Consider the following 13,275-nt stretch of genomic DNA (forward strand, 5'->3'; position numbering starts at 1 on the left):
ACTGCCCCCTCTGGTTCCTAACTTATCCACATACCAGCACAGGTGTCCACTCCCCATCCCTTCCTCCTCTTCAGCTTCAGAGTCTTCCTCTTTCTCCCCCCCAACCCTTAAGAGCCTTCCCATTGCAACTTTAAAGGACTCCTATTTGAGTACTTCAAAAATCCACCAAGAGCCAGACACGCTGGTGTGCACCTATAGTCCCAGCTACTGGGGAGGCTGAGGCAGAAGGATCCCTTGAGGCCAAAGAAGCATAGCAAGACCTCGTCTCCAGAAAAAGAAAAACCCACCAAGGTCCAAGCACGATGACTCACACTTGCAATCTTAGCACTTTGGGAGGTTGAGGTGGGAGAATCGTTTGATCCCAGGAGTTGGAGACCAGCGTGGACAACATAGTGAGACCTCATCTCTACAAAAAAAAAAAAAAATTGTTTTAATTAGCCAGGTATGGTGACATGTGCTTGTAGTCCCAGCTACTTCGGAGGCTGAGGCAGGAGGATCGCTTGAGCCCAGCAGGTTGAGGCTGCAGTGAGCTCTAATCATGCCATTGCATTCCAGCCTGGGCAACAGAGCAAGACCATGTCTCAAAACACAAACAGAAAACCACCAAAGCACACCACCTCCAAGAAGCCATCTTTCTTTGGAAATCCTATCATAATCAGGATCTATACCCAATTTTTATACAATTCACCTGGCTGGTGAATGTTACCTCTTCTGTGCAGGGCTCATGCTCTGTGAGCCTCAGCCATCCCTTGAGTAGTTAACCTCGTCCTGGGGAACAAATAGTCCCGGATATACACAGCCTAATGTTTGCCAAGAAGTCAAGCTGAGAAAGGCCAAACAAAATGACAGCGCACAATGCCCCAGAGGCTTGAGAGTGTTCACAGAAGAGAAGTCGAATGCGAGAAAAGCACCAGCGTTTCCAAACACGGAGAATGCTTTGTGCAGTTCAACTGCCTGTACTATCGATGACCAAGGCATCAATAGGCAGCTGATGATCGCTTTCAAATGCAGACACAGAAAGAGAGCACAGCATGACACAGGGCGGGAGGCAGATGCCAATGGCCAGCATGGGAAAGAGCAGCCCGGTGAGCACGGAGCCCAGCAACAGCCACCCTGTTCTCCAAACCCGGGCAAATTTCCCTGCCAGGGAATGAAAGGGAACACGCTGCTGGTAAAAGAGAGGAAAAAAATCCTGGCTTTGGAAAAGATCAGGATTGTATTTATAAGAACAATGACAACAACAATAGTGGAAATTCCTTTCCGTCACAGCTTTGTTTTTGGGATGAGTAAACTGAGGTGAAAAGCAGGGCCCAGAGCTAGATCATGGCAGAGGGGATTGGGACCCGAGTATCTCTGATGCTCCTTCATTTTTATTTTATTATTATTTTATATTTTATTTTTAAATTTAATTTACTTTTATTATTTTATTTTATTTATTTTACTTTTTGATACAAGGTCTCGCTGTATTACCCGGGCTGGAGTGAAGTGGCACAGTCTCGGCCTGCTGTAACCTCCGCTTCCCAGGTTCAAACGATTCTTGTGCCTTAGCTTCCTGAGTAGCTGGGATTACAGGCGCCCACCGCTATGCCTGGCTAATTTTTCTATTTTTAGTAGAGATGGGATTTTACCATGTTTGTCAGGCTGGTCACAAACTCCTGACCTCAAGTCTCAAGTGATCTGCCTGCCTTGGCCTCCCTGGTGCTGGGACTACAGGTGTGAGTCACCTGGCCCAGCCCATCTACCTGTTTTCTATTGCAACACTCTGCTGCCACGCTCCATGGATGCCCCCATAGTGCCCCCAGAGAGTGCTCATCACCCAAACGGACTCCTGAAAGACACAGTAACAGAGGAGCAGTAAGAAGCCGAGGAGGAGAATGGACAGATAACAACGAAATCTGCAGCACGGTGGTCACTCTTGGCGCAGAGATGGGTCTGGAGCTCCCGCAGGTCTTGCATGGTCAGTTGCTGACTTCCCACCTAGACTCCGGGCACCAACTCTTTGGAAGACGCTGTCCAGCTGGCCATGATTCCATCTCTTCTGGCGAAGGGGCTGCAGGCCCCGGGGATTTCTCAGCTACTATGAGGTCACAGACTTCCCGTGGTAGAACCTTGTCTTCTCAGCTACAATCCAATCCTTTGCAACCAGTAGGTTGAAAGCAGGACTCCTGATATGTCTGCTTAGACTTGCTAAGTGGAAGTGTCTCTCCCCTATCCCTAAAAAATATCAGGCAAAGCCTTATAATTTTTCTGATCATTCTTAGGTAATAAAAAGTCTTGCAATCACTAAATATGGAAAACACAGTTTCCATTCAACAATTTTATTTTATTATTTTTTAATAATACACCAGTAGGGTCAGGTGTGGTGGCTCACGCCTGTAATCCCAGCACTTTGGGAGGCTGAGGCGGGTGGATTACAAGGCCAGGAGTTTGAGACCAGCCTGGCCGATATGGTGAAATCCCATCTCTACTAGAAACACAAAAAAATTAGCCAGGTGTGGTGGTGCACATCTGTAATCCCAGCTACTCAGGAGGCTGAGGCAGGAGAAGTGCTTGAACCCGGGAGGCGGAGGTTGCAGTGAGCCGAGATCGCACCGTTGCACTCCAGCCTGGGTGACAGAGCGAGACTCAGTCTCAAAAAACAAACAAACAAACAAACAAAAAGTCTGGGCATGGTGGCTCAAGCCTGTAATCCCAGCACTTTGGGAGGCGGAGGTGGGTGGATCACGAGGTCAGGAGTTCGAGACCAGCCTGACCAACATGGTAAAACCCCATCTCTACTACAAATACAAAAATTAGCTAGGCACGGTGGCATGTGCCTGTAATCCCAGCTACTCGGGAGGCTGAGGCAGGAGAATCGCTTGAACCCAGGAAACGGAAGTTGCAGTGAGCTGAGATCACACCACTGCACTCAAGCCTGGGTGACAGAGCAAGACTCTGTCTCAAACAAACAAACAAAAAAACCAGGATTAGTTACAGATCTGCTGAATCCATTCAACAAGTTTAAATGTTCAGTCTAATGCATTATTATGTTTTCAATGATCTTTCATAGGTAAGACATTTCTCCACCAGCTGGGGCGACGTACAGGATGGGCTGCTGTCTGCTGGGGTGGGGACATGGGCCTTCTCTCTTCATGTATCCAGATATGTTTCTCTTCAATAGGAATTTTCTGTCCATTTACTCACTCTCAATACTTTCAGGATCAAACCAGGTGGAGTAAAGGGTAAGGAGAGGGGAGACGTCTCATCTGGTGCTTTTGCAAGAAGCCCGCACCATCTCCAAGCTAGGGAGATGTTTAATCCTGATTATTTCTCTCTTTTTCTTTTAAGTTATCTCCTTCCTCAGTTCTGCATCTGTCCAGCATCTTCTTTGGAAGGCAGCCGCTATTTTATCACGGAACCTTCAAAAACTGCCAATACTCAAATCAATTTTTGCCTATCACAACAGCAATTTTATTGCATTTTTAATTTTTTCTTTCTTTCTTTCTCTTTCTTTCTCTCTTTCTCTCTTTCTTTCTCTCTTTCTCTCTTTCTTTCTCTCTTTCTTTCTTTTTTTGGATGGTTTCACTCTTGTCACCTAGGCTAGAGTGCAGTGGTGTGATCTTGGCTCACTGCAACCTCTGCCTCCTGGGATCAAGTGATTCTCGTGCCTCAGCCTCCTGAGTAGCTGGGATTACAGGCACCCACCACCACGCCTGGCTAATTTTTGTGTTTTTAGTAGAGATGGGGTTTCACCATGTTGGCTAGGCTGGTCTCAAACTCCTGACTTTGTCATCCGCCTGCCCTGGCCTCCCAAAGTGCTTGGATTACAGGCATGAGCCACCACACCCGGCCTCATTTGTTTCTTGAGATGCAATTGTATATGGTTATTCCCTCTATCTTGGTGCCTCCTTTCTCCTTTCCTTGATGTGTCAGCTGAAACTTCCTTTTTTTTGTTTTTTTGAGATGGAGTCTCCCTCTGTCGCCCAGGCTGGAGTGCAGTGGCTCCATCTTGGCTCACTGCCAGCTCCGCCTCCCAGGTTCACACTGTTCTCCAGCCTCAGCCGCCTGAGTAACTGGGACTACAGGCGCCCACCACCACATCCGGCTAATTTAACATCCTGTTCCACTACTGTGGAACAAGCATCAACCACTCGTCTTAGGTGCCGATCCTGCTATAGGCACTGGGGCTGCAGGAATGAACCTGCCAAGGTGCCTTCCTTAGTGTTATGGGAATAAGGAGTGCAAAAGAAAATCTGGAACTACAGAAAATCTGCAGTTCTGCCTGTTTCCAGCTTTCTGAGGGCACCTTGGCCTTAATTGCTAGCTCCTAAGATTCAGCTCGGTGAGGCCTCAATCTGAATATGCAGGAGGCCAAGCCCTTTCAGGCTCATAGGTGGGGCGGCAGAGGCGGGCGTGGGTTGTGGTTGCACTCAGCCTCCTGTTTGCTGTGTCTCTTCCAGCTCCAAAGGGGTGATGAGAGCCAGATTGCCTTAGATCTGTGGTGGGGAGTAGAGCACTGGAAATGTGGCTACAGAGCACTGGAAATGTGGCCAGTCGGAATTGTAATGTGCCATAAATGTAAATCACACACCAGATTCCAAAGACCTCATACAAGAAAAAGAATAGTAAATAGCTCATAAGTAATTATAAAATATTGATTACATGCTGACATGATAATATTTTGGTTATATTCAGTTAAATAAATTATTACAATTAATTTTACTTTTACATTTTATCTTTTTTTTTTTTTTTTTGAGATGGAGTTTCGCTCTTGTTGCCCAGGCTAGAGTGCAATGGGGAGATCTTGGCTTACCGTAACCTCCGCCTCCTGGGTTCAAGCGTTTCTCCTGCCTCAGCCTCCAGAGTAGCTGGGATTACAGGCACGCACCACCATGCCTGGTAATTTTGTATTTTTAATAGAGATGGGGTTTCTCCATGTTGGTTAGGCTGGTCTCGAACTCCTGACCTCAGGTGATCCACCTGCCTCAGCCGCCCGAGTATCTGGGACTACAGGCGCATGCCACCAGGCCCGGCCAAGTTTTGTATTTTTAGTAGAGACAGGGTTTCACCATGTTGGTTAGGCTGGTCTCAAACTCCCGACCTCAGGTGATCCGCCTGCCTCAGCCTCCCAAAGTGCTGCGATTACAGGCGTGAGCCACCGCACCCGGCCTTGCATTATATTTCTATTGGACAATGCTATCTTTCTCTTTCTTTTTCTTTTTTGAGACAGGGTCTCAGTCTGTCAACCTGTCTGGAGTGCAGTGGTGTGATCTCGGCTTACTGCAGCCTCAACTTCCCAGACTGAAGTGATTCTCCCACCTCAACCTCCTGAGTAGCTGGGACTACAGGACTGCTCCACCATGCCTGGCTGACAATGCTATCTTAGACTTTTCAAACACAGCACATTTCCTCTGCTTCATAAATAATCCCAGGGTCCTTACAGTGACAGAAGCCCTCAGCTTTCTCAGAATACTACAATACAGCAACTACTAGGCCTGGGATATTTGTTCTGTGCTACGGTCTTGATATAAATCATTTCATTTAATTCTCACAGTAACGCTATGAGCAGGGAACTATGACTGCCTATTTTCCGTAACTGGAAACTAAGGCTGGGCGGAGAAGTTAGGTTACTTAGCCAAAGTCACATGGAGAGTAACAGCAAGAGTAGGAGGCAGAAGAGGACATCAGGGTTGTGTGGCCACAAGTGTGCACACCTGACCCCCCTGCCCAGTGTCCTCTCAGTCACAGCATCTGTATTAGTCCATCCTCACGCTGCTATAAAGAACTGCCTGAGACTGGGTAATTTATAAAGGAAAGAGGTTTAATTGACTCACAGTTCAGCATGGCTGTGGAGGTCTCAGGAAACTTACAATCATGGCAGAAGGGGAAGCAACCACGTCTTTCTTCACATGGTGGCAGCAAGGAGAAGTATAGAGCAAAAGCGGGGAAAGCCCCTTATAAAACCATCAGATCTCATGAGAACTCACTATCATAAGAACAGCAGCATGGGGGTAACCGCCCCCATGATTCAATTACCTCCCACGACAGGTGGAAATTATGGGAAGTACAGTTCTAGATGAGATTTAGGTGGGGTCACAGCCAAACCATAGCAGCATCCCACAGCCCCTCCCCATCACAGAGACTCACAATGTTCTTACAGTCTTGGAATCCCATAGGCCTCTCCCAGGTACAAAATATGGAGCAGATCTCACCTTAAGGACCCCCATTTCCCTCATGGTCGCGTAGGTCAGGCCTGGATTTTCTTGTCCTTCTGACCTATTGAGTACTAAGAATCTGACTGGAGCGGAGTGTGTGGGCTCCTCATCAGGCCCAAGGGTGGGCTGCTTGCACTCCAGAACATGGGCAGAGTCAGTAGCAGGGCTGTCTCAGGCCCAAGAGGCACACCCTGCCCAGGATGCAGACAGTGCCAGTGCTTATGAGAATTTGTGGGCCATTAAGTCCCCTCCCAAGATTGTCTCCAGTATGCTGCAGAGAACATGGAACATCTGTCTATAGTCTCCGTCACTGTGCAAATCTGATCAAGTTCCTCATATGCAAATCTTGAAGTTCAGAGACTCTTTCCACCCTCCATCCCGTGTACTTCGAGGCTGGAGTTTAGCAAAGCAGTTACCCGCTGTGCTCCCCTCTTGGCTCATCTTCTCACCCTCACATTCCAGTCTCTGGCCATGACTCAGTCATCTCGGCCTGACATTGTTCAGAAAAAAATGGATGGGGTGGGGGTAGAATGCATTCATTCAACGGTGCTAGCCACTGAACTGGGTACCGAGTACAGTGGTGAATCAAAGAGACGCCTTTGAACTCTTGCAGAAAGAAGTTCAAACTAAGCACAGTCCCCTCATCGTAGTAACAGCTCCTATCATGGAAAATTGGCCATTCCTACAGATTAATAAGAGTCAGTGACCAAGGAACATCTTCAGAACAAACAGAAAAGCAAAGCAAGTGGGAGAAGATTACTTCTAAACTTCCAGGCTGTTTTCGAAATTTATCCCAAGTCCTCCAGAGTCTGGAGTTGAGCTCCGCTCCGCCAGAGGACGCTGCAGGGCTGCTCGCGTCGGTTCCTTCCGCTCTAGGCCGCAGTTCGCGCTCTCATCTGTATTTCCGCCGGCGCGAAACCAGTGTAGCTTGCTAGTCGTGTGGCCTCGGTCTTTCGCCGTCCCTCGCTATCGCACGCCATCACACACCATCGCAAGCCACCGCACCCCATCGCTCGAAATCTGCAGACATCTTGATTTTTCCCGCGCTGTCAGGTCTCCGCCGCCACTCGACGCCAGGGCGCCAGGTGAGTCCACAGCAGGGCGCGTGGTCTGCGACACTCTCACCATCGGGGAAAACTGAGGCCCCAGGGAAGGCGGCCAGAGAGGTCAGGCCCGGTCCCTGGTGCAGTGCCTCGTCCCCTTTGCTGGAGTGAGCCCCCTGGGATTCGCGTGTCCTCGGGAAAGATACTGGCGGATGAGCCGCGCCCTCGGCCGCCGGTGTGCTGAGCCGGCCACGTGCAGACGTCAGACCCCCTGTCCGCGCAGCTACTCTGCGGGGAGGCTTAGTGCCCCTGGATGACGGGAAACAGGACTCGGCGACTTTAGGTGCCCGCCCCCGACTCCTGGCATTGGAAGTCCCCAAAGCCACTTGTCTTTTGCCTGCAAAGTGTCAGTCATTGTGCCATGTCCTTGGGACCGTTAACTTGTTTTCCCCTCAGTACCTTTTAAAAGGTGTTAGAACCTTCATTTTACAGACCAGTTAGCTGTGGTTTAAATGGAAGACGCTCCCAGCACCCCAGTGGGGCAGAGTGTGGACTTCTGTCCCCGGGCCTTGTCCTAAAGCCCCCTCCCCGTGCTCTTTCCCTGCCTAGGCTTTGTGGGCTGTGCTGCTCCTCGGAGGGCTTGGCACCAGCCAGCGCCCCCTCCTGCAGCACTCTGATCTGCACCCCTAGAGGGGCGTCCACTGTCCGCGGGGTGAGAATGCCCGCTGCTTATGCGCACCGTGGGGAAGGACCCTTCTGTGGGACCCAGTAGAGGGGACGGTCAATGAGCTCAGCCAGTTCTGAGTTCTGAGAACTGTCTGGCAAAGCGGGTGCAGAGCAAAGCGTGATTTAGGAGACAGGGGCTGGCCTTGGGGCCCACATCCTGGCTAAGATCCTTCATTCTCCTGAGGGTGATTTTCTGTAAAGTAGGGAAACTGCAAAAGCTCTCCGAGGGCAGAGGCCTTGGCTGTTTTTCTTGATTTTAAACCCATAGTGCCTGTCCACGTGTAGATACTCAGAATTGGTGGGCTGAGTGTACAGCCGAGGCATTTTTACCAGAAGTCAGTTTTCCTGTGGACTCTGGGTGGGGACAGATGGAATCTGCCTGTGAAGTGATGATGGCTGTCAGGGTCCTGGGTACCTTTCTCTTCCCTGGGGAGTGAGCACCCCTTTGGAGATGTGGCAGCTAACACGCGAACGTGGGCTCACCTGCCCTTTTTTGCACCTGTATTCGAAAGTGATCGTGGGCTGCCTGTGCCCTGGTCATTGATAGTGCAGGGAGAGAAATCGCTGAAAGCGCTTCCCCGTGTTTGGAGGGTCCACTCCTGTCCCTTCCAAACTCTGGAGCTTTCTCACACCTCCTCACCATCTGTCAAATGCCTCCTGGCGCTTGGTGTCTGATGATTATTGAGTGCTCCCTGTGCAAGGCTCAGTGCGGTGTCTGTAAGGCGTTCACCAAGGTGTATGAGGGTGTGTCCCTGCCTTAGGATTGGTGGTGGAACCACAGCTACAGCTCTGCTAGTCACACCCTGTGGCAATTACTGGCTTGATTGTCTTTGCCTCTCTATTTTGACCTTGAGGGCAGTGTCTTGAGCTTTTGTTTAATATTTTATTGTATTTGTTTAGTGACAGGGTCTCACTCTGTTGTCCAGGCTGGGGTGCAGTGTGCAGTGGCGTGATCATAGCTTGAACTCCTGTACGCAAGTGATCCTCCCACCTCAGCCTCCCAAATAGCTGGGACAGACAGGGTCTCGCTATGTTTCCCAGGCTGGTCCTGAACTGGCTATAAGTGATTTTCCCTCTGTCTTCCAAAGTGCTGGAATTACAGGTGCGAACCACTTCGCCTGTCTCAGTATCTGAGTCTTGTCTCTTGACTTACCTGGTGCTTGGCAGATGGTTGATTTTCAGCAGTTAAGGAACAAATGAAAAACAGGAGATGGGCTGAGCACGGTCGCTCACACCTATAATCCCAACACTCTGGGAGGCCAAGGTGGATGGATCCCTTGAGGCCAGGAGTTCAAGACCAGCTTGGCCAACATAGTGAAACCCCATCTCTACTAAAAAATACAAAAACTAGTAGGTTGTGGTGGCACATGCCTATAATTCCAGCTACTCAGGAGGCTGAGGCACACCAGAATCGTTTGAACACAGGAGGTGGAGGTTGCAGTGAGCCGAGATTGTGCTACTGCATTCCAGCCTGTGCTGCAGCCTGGACTGCATTCCAGCCTAAAGACTTAGAATTGTAAGGTGACAGGGCTTTGCATGTCACCTTGTTGCATGTCAGTGGAATACTTTTGAGCGAGGCAGCCTGTGTGGGGGTGGTCAGAGCTATTTCCCACTGGCCCAGTGGTCATCCCATGGTGTTCCCCTTGACTGTCTTGTCCGTGGGCCACCAGGATGAATTTCCCCACAGGATTGTCATTGTGATGTCAAGGACCAAAGCCAGAGGTGTAGGTAGGCATGGCTGATAGTGAGATGTGTAATCAGCCCTGACCCACAGATGACAGATGGGCCATCCTGCCCGAAACAGCCCTTACTGTGTATGCCAGACTCCGCCACGCTGGTGTGCCACACCAGAACCTGTCCTAGGTTCAGAGTCCCCTTCAGTGTGCTGCTTCAGGATCACAAATTCAACAATATGTGCGTAAGATGAGACTTAAGCTGTCCCTGATGTGTGGTTCTTCTCTAGACGAACTCTTTTCGTGTTGCTGAGACCGTGAACCACTGTTAACACCAGCCAACTTTTAGGAAACGTTTACCACCTGGTTCTGTGCCAGTCTTCTCCTTGTCCTTTCCAGAACAGGTTTGACCAGGTGACGTCTAGATAGCTCATCCAGGGCTTCTTGATTCTGGCAGAGGAGGTTGATTGGTGCAGAGGGGCCCATGAGAGGTGTCTCCGTCCTGCCGGGAAGCAGGTGGACCATGGTGTTCCACGAGGTCTGTCCTCTGGAGATCTGGGGCTTTGTGTCCCACAAGAGTGGGTGCATGCAGGTTCCCTGGGCGTGACGTCTGGGAAGTAGACAGAAGTGAGGTGAGGGTGTCTTTGTGCTGGCCCCAGTTTTACTCTCTTTGGGGCCATGATGAACGCATTGGGTTTCTCTTGTGCCTGCTTAGGTTTAGTGTCTTCAGGGATCCCTTATCATTGTTGTGTCTTGGAATATGTGACTCAAAAGCTGGAGGGCTTTGGCATCAAACCTACTTGTATCCTGGTCCTGAACGCCTTACCACCACTCCCTAGCTTTGGTTCTTTTTATGATCCTCAGTTTCCTCATCTGGAGAACAGGAGTACACCGAGGTGATTTTTCTTAGGATCACACAGTCCCTGTCTTCCACGTCCGAAGAACTCTGTCAGCTTCTCATCTGGAGGGTCTTTCCTTTACCTCTCCTGGTTGGGGCAGGTTCCATTTATGTGGGAGAAGATGGAAGCTGCCTCATCCTGTGCTCTGCTGTGCCACTGTCCCGGCTCAGGCCATTTTCCAGGCTTCTGACACTGGTCTCCGATTTCAACAAGCCCTGGATCTTTTTCTGCCCCTGTGTGCAAAGTGATTACAGGCTGCTTGTGTCTTGGTTATTGGTAATAAAGGAAAAGTTACAAGGTTTTCCTCTTGTGGAGAGGAACCATTGTCCATTTCAGACGGGATGACCTCAGGGGACTGTGTCAGTGACCCAAGATGGGCTAGACAAGCTGTCAGTACATTCGCCTCCTGAGACCCTGATTCCCCAGGTGTGTTTTCTGTGGGTGAATGTTGTGGTTTCCTGGACTTGCCATAAGCAGTGTCAAGTGCATCAGTCACATCTTGGCTTCTTGTGCCCCGCAGGAGTGTCACACGACTGCTGCCCCATGTGTGTGAGAGGTGTCCTCTGGGAGAGCATGGATTCTGAGGTCCCAGGTAAGTGGGGTTCTGCTCGGTTCTCTAGAGCTCAAGTTCTCTGCAGGCTGTGAGGCCAGAGGTGGTTGGGTGCTGAGGGGTGGGGATCGAGGGCACAGGTGAAGGCTGCTTCGCTTTGCTCCCGTCTTTGCTTCCTCAGCAGGCAGGGACAGGTTTGGACCCTCTTCTGCCTTCAGGGCTGCTGCCGAGAAGGTGCTCCCTGAGCTTGATTTGGGCTCTGAGAGTCCCTGAGAAAGTCCCTGTGATGTTGAGAGGAAAACCGTGTGTTGGAATGGACAGAGGGGCTGCGTTTCCGATTCAAGCCTGGATTCATACCCAGTGGCCGGCTGAGTGGTCTTCCGTGAGCCTCAGTGGAACAGATAGCCAATGTTGCTACCCTCCAGCCCAGTCTGTCTGTTTTATTTATTTATTTATTTATTTATTTATTTATTTATTGAGACAGACTCTCGCTCAGTCGCCCAGGCTGGAGTGCAGTGGCGTGATCTCGGCTCACTGCAACCGCCTCCCGGGTTCAAGTGATTCTCCTCCCTCAGCCTCCTGAGCATTTGGGATTACAGGTGCCTGCCATGACGCCTGGCTAGTTTTTTGTATTTTTAGTAGAGATGGGGTTTCACTGTGTTGATCAGGCTGGTCTCGAACTCCTGACCTCTGGTGATCCACCCGCCTCAGCCTCCCAAAGTGCTGGGATTACAGGCGTGAGCCACTGCGCCTGACCAATTTTTATTTTTATTTTTATTTTTATTTTCTTTTGAGACAGAGTCTCTCTGTGTCGCCCAGGCTGGAGTGCAATGGCGCAATCTTGGCTCACTGCAACCTCCGCTTTCTGGGTTCAAGTGGTTCTCCTGCCTCAGCCTCCCGAGTAGCTGGGATTACAGGTGCCCGCCACCATTCCTGGCTAATTTTTTTTTTGTATTTTTAGTAGAGTTGGGGTTTCACCATATTGGACAGGCTGGTCTGGAACTCCTGACCTCAGATGATCCACCTGCCTCGGCCTCCCAAAGTGCTGGGATTACAGGCGTGAGCCACCGCGCCCGGCCAGCCCAGTCTTTGAGAAGAGCCCCAGGATTCTAAATATTTCTGCCGGTGTTTACCTTCCTTTCAGCTTCTGGCAGGGAGTGGTAAGTGATCTCGGGGAATCAGAAGTCGCACCTGTAATCTTAGGCTGTAAGTCTGCTCGTTGCAATGGCAGCTGTTCTGTTCTAGGTAAGACCATTGCCCAGAATGCTGGCATTGGCCTCCTTTCTGGGCTTGCCCTCTGCCCTTTCTGACCCTGCATTAGAAAGTGATTATGGGCTGCCCGTGCCCTGGTCATTGGTGGTGCAGGGAGAGGAACTGCCGGGAGCACTTCCCCGTGTTTGGAGGGTGCACTCCTGTCTCTCCCAACCCCTGGAGCTTTCCCACACCTCCTCCCTCCTACCACCTCTTCGATGCCTCCTGGTGCCTGGCATCGTCTACTGAGTTGTGTTGCTCTTCTCCCTGGCCCAGGGCAGGTTAGTGTGAGACGTGAGTGAAGGGTATGAGGTGAAGGGTTTGGCCTCAAGGAGCAGAAGGGCTGGGTGTGGAGCTGAGACAGGGCAGCCCTGCTCCTTCCTCCCGGAAGCTTTCTCTGCCTCCACACCTCTCCTTCCACGTCCTTATCCAACCCCCTCTGCACCAAGCTGACCCCACAGAAATTATTGCCTGACTTGTCTCCTGGCCCTCTTTGCTGTGGTCTTAAGGGTAGTGTCTGAATTTTGTTCCCTACTTTGTTCTGTCTGCCAGATGGTCAGTATTCCGACAGCATGGGACAAAGGATAAACTGCAGCCTGAGCAACCCCTCCTCTATAAGAACTAAAAATTGGCCATGCGTGGCGGTGCCTGCCCCTGTAGTCCCAAGTACTTAGGAGGTTGAGGCAGGAGGCTCTCTTGAGCCCAGGAGGTCAAGGCGGCAGTGAGCCATAGGTGTGCCACTGCACTCAGCCTGGGCAACAGGGTGAGACCCTGTCTCAAGAAAGAACAACAAGAAAGGGAGAGTCCCTCCATTGTTAGGAGATGGGTTCATTGCATTTTGTGGTGTTAGAGAAAAATACTGAGTCAGCACCTACGTGGGATTGGTGGGAGCAGATTTGGTGTTTTCCACCCCTTCAGAGGATTCTGAGGTGACTCAGT

General features: G+C 50.5%; 2 non-coding genes across 2 annotated transcripts; both read left to right on the forward strand.

Moving 5' to 3' along the window:
• Nucleotides 1-8,460: 8,460 nt before the first annotated feature.
• LOC126929899 (small nucleolar RNA SNORA71) lies at nt 8,461-8,594 on the forward strand. Its single transcript, XR_007717332.1, has one exon. It is a non-coding gene; the product is annotated as a small nucleolar RNA SNORA71 (small nucleolar RNA).
• A 3,801-nt stretch (nt 8,595-12,395) lies between these two features.
• LOC126929901 (small nucleolar RNA SNORA71) lies at nt 12,396-12,529 on the forward strand. The gene has a single exon (XR_007717334.1). It is a non-coding gene; the product is annotated as a small nucleolar RNA SNORA71 (small nucleolar RNA).
• The last annotated feature ends 746 nt before the right edge of the window (nt 12,530-13,275 follow it).

This window comes from Macaca thibetana, chromosome 10, assembly GCF_024542745.1.
Source record: "Macaca thibetana thibetana isolate TM-01 chromosome 10, ASM2454274v1, whole genome shotgun sequence".
Taxonomy (NCBI): Eukaryota; Metazoa; Chordata; class Mammalia; order Primates; family Cercopithecidae; genus Macaca; species Macaca thibetana.